This window comes from Zeugodacus cucurbitae, chromosome 6 (genome assembly GCF_028554725.1).
Source record: "Zeugodacus cucurbitae isolate PBARC_wt_2022May chromosome 6, idZeuCucr1.2, whole genome shotgun sequence".
NCBI lineage: Eukaryota > Metazoa > Arthropoda > Insecta > Diptera > Tephritidae > Zeugodacus > Zeugodacus cucurbitae.
In genome coordinates, this window is record NC_071671.1 from 19085621 (window position 1) to 19089219 (window position 3599).

Sequence of the window (3599 nt, forward strand, 5' to 3'; positions counted from 1 at the left end):
AAAAGTCCCGAGTCCAGTCTCTTAAAATGTATTTTGAAATCCTGAGGCGGAATGCAAGTATAAAGACTCCTATTCGAGGAGCCCATGTAAAATAGAAGCCCAGAGAGAGTGACAATCACCAATGGATAGAAAGACAATATCCTTTCAACATTTTTGATGGATAAGTTAAATCCTTTCAGTGTCAAGGAAGACTTTACGTAGAGAGTACAGATTCGAAATAGGGACTAGTGTTTGAAGAGCGAGTATCTGAAAGCTTTTCAAACGTGACATTAAATAAGTGTTAAAAGTCAATGACCAATTGTCTTACCTAGTGAATCATTTCTAATGAGCTCAAGTGCTTACGGAAGGGCCCTGCATCTTTAGAAGTAATAATTACAGACACTCGTTAGAATTAGGAATAGGTGGATTTTATAAAATTAAATTTTTTAAATGCACATTGAACATAAACAGAATTTCTTATATATAACCTCAGTCGATTTTTAAACAAAAAAGTGAAAGTTAGTCAAAGATTCAATTCACGAGAGTTTTACAGTTCACTTTATTTTGTTGGATTACATTATAAGGCGCTTAAATGAAACTATGTAATCTAGGGATTAAATAAGATCTGAGAAAGCTAGAAGGTGAGAAAAAGTAACAGAATAAAACGAGAATGGAGAGTTAAACATCGTTTCAGCATGATCTAGTTGTTATGTCGTTTATTATACTAACCCACCATACTACCCTAAGGCCATATCGACCTATGTACATACCGTCCGTCCGTATCGTCCGAAGTCCATTTCCTGGAGTTTGAGCTGAATAATTCGGGTTCTATAATTCTTAAGTCCATATCCTAATGTCCGAAATCCACACCATCCCAGGCGAATGTAGACTGAAGTACAGTGTTTCATCATTCTTACATCCGTATCGTCATAAGTCCCCAACGTCTGTAGTCCATATCGTCCTAAGTCTATATTATACGAAATCAATAACCTTGAATGAGAGAAATAAATCGGTTTTCATAATTCGTAGAGCCTCGTTTTGTTGTTTTATCATTAGTTAAATAGTTTTAGAACAAGTAAGGAAAGGCTAAGTTCGAGTGCAACCAAACATTTTATAATCTCGCAATTTATTGCTGTATTTTTACTAAGAATACACACAATTTGACCCTGAGATATGGGTTTTGACCCATAAGTGGGCGACGCCACGCCCTTTTCAACCTAACCTTTGTATGGGAAGTGGGCGTGGTTATTATCCGATTTGAACTATTTTCATGGTGTGTGGTGGAGTACTCGTATAAGGGAAACGACTGCAGAAAGTTTGGTCACCCAAAAAAATTACATCCGAATATGGTCCTTGCTAAGGCGATCCTTTGTACTAAATTTTACTTTTATAACTTTATTTCTGGCTTCGTTATGACACTTTATGTGTTTTCGGTTTTCGCCATTTTATGGGCGTGGCAGCAGTCCGATTTCGCCCATTGAAAGCAACCCTCTCACTGTCCCAAGGAACATGTGTACCAAGTTTCGTCAAGATATCTCAATTTTTTGACGAACGGACGGACATTCGGATTTTGTATCTATCTCACTCGTTTAGTTTTATGATTTACAAACAACCGTCATGTGAACAAAACTATAATACTCCCTTAGCAACTTTCCGTATTTAATTCGTTGTCTTCTGAGTGGGTACATAGTTCCGAATGTAGCGCTATTCATGGGTTCAAAAGCCGTATTGCGAAACAATTTTAATGGCTGCATGGCACCTGCTGGTAGTTCTTTTGATTTCTATCGTGTATCCAACCAAAATTAGTTCGAGTTCACTATGGGCGCAACCCACGAAAGCCACTGTACACCAACAAAACAAAGGTAGGTCGAGTGAAAACCCGCTTCTGATGAACTCAGCCAGCTTTTAAGTATTTTTTAATTACTCCAGTAAATAAATTTCCAGCGAAGTCAATGTGATGCCGTAAATGCCACACACGTGGTTGAACTCAACCTCAAAGTGACAAAAAAATGCACAAATCGTGCGGCTTAGCACAATGTGCAGGCTGAATGCATTCAAAAGAAATATACAAAAACAACAAAAAGCTTAAATTAAGAGTATCAAAAAAATCGGGAGCATAATGTGGCATAATAAATGCAATTTCCACAAACGCTTATGAAAGCATATTGCCAGCATATTGTGTTGACTTGCCACACCACACAGCCAACGATTGCTGCAACACAGAGGCGCGCACAGCGTTGCAATATATAATATAAATATGTATATGTTGTATACATAAATAAATACATAAATACTGTTAGAAATATCCGATGTGGAAATTGACGACAGACATGCAATCTGACGCCGAAATAATACCGTAACATCGCACTATGCTGCAAGAGGTTGAGGTGTAAAATAATGCTACTCGCATGAGTAACGGTATATCCGAGTGTTCGCACGGACATCAATTTATTCTGTTTAGACAAACATGCATTTATGCGAGAATCTAATCTGTGATGACACTCAAATTTCGGCATAATCGTGCATACTCGTACATAGCATTGCACAGCATAGCATGGATTTTTATGTATAACATATGGAATAAATTTCGTCAATTTCTCAGAAACATGATTGTGTTGCCACGAAATCAATTGCAATGATGTGTTATGATTTTGCATTTACCGTGTTGAAAAGGCCAGATGGTAACCATGACAGAATATGTATGTTGGGAACTCTCTAATGTTATTAGTTCAAACTCTTTTTCTTCGAAAATTCTTACGGCGAGGTACTCTCACAGCTTGGTGATATCAAAATACTTCACTATGTCACCCTTAAATATATTGAGTTCTCTTTTCAAGGTCCTCCACTGAGATCTCAGCACCAATCCAAGGAAACCTCTCTAAAGCGAATTCCATTTCAAACATAGCTGAAGAAAGCTGTGGAATGGCAAATCGGTTCACAAGAGTCCACATTTCGAGCATTATAAATTGGGTTCAGAACTTTCAGATATTTGAAAAGAAGGGAAGATTTAATTTTATGGAGCCTAACGGACAGTTAATATACTGTAGAGGTATTTGTCTCCTATACTTCTTTTAGGATTTATGAAACATATCTTTTAAGAAAGCCGTTGCTTATTTTGTTTAAAGTTGTATGTCGTTTAGTTCAAAATTTAATACTGGAAAGCAGGGACCGTAACTCTTATGACTTTTATCAAAAAAATCAAAAAATAAGAGTTATTTTTGATTTTTATATATTTAGATCAAAAATAAAAGTTATTTTTCATTTTTATTTTTTTAGATCAAAAAGTAAGAATTATTTTTGATTTTTATATTTTTATATCAATAATAAAAATCAATTCAAAATTTTTATTTATCTATTTATGCCCTATGTATTACAATATGCTGCAACATTTCATTTTTTATATTTCACAAATTTTGAATTAACTTTTATTTTTGATCTAAATATATAAAAATCAAAATTAAAAAATCATACAATATTTCCCATATAGTTCACCTAAAAATCATGATGGTGTAATCAAAATTTTTCTACCATGTTCCTTTATGTATGATTTTTTTTTTTTTTAATTGTAAAATAACTCTTATTTCCGGTCCCTGCTGGAAAGAGCTGTCGTAACAGCCAGA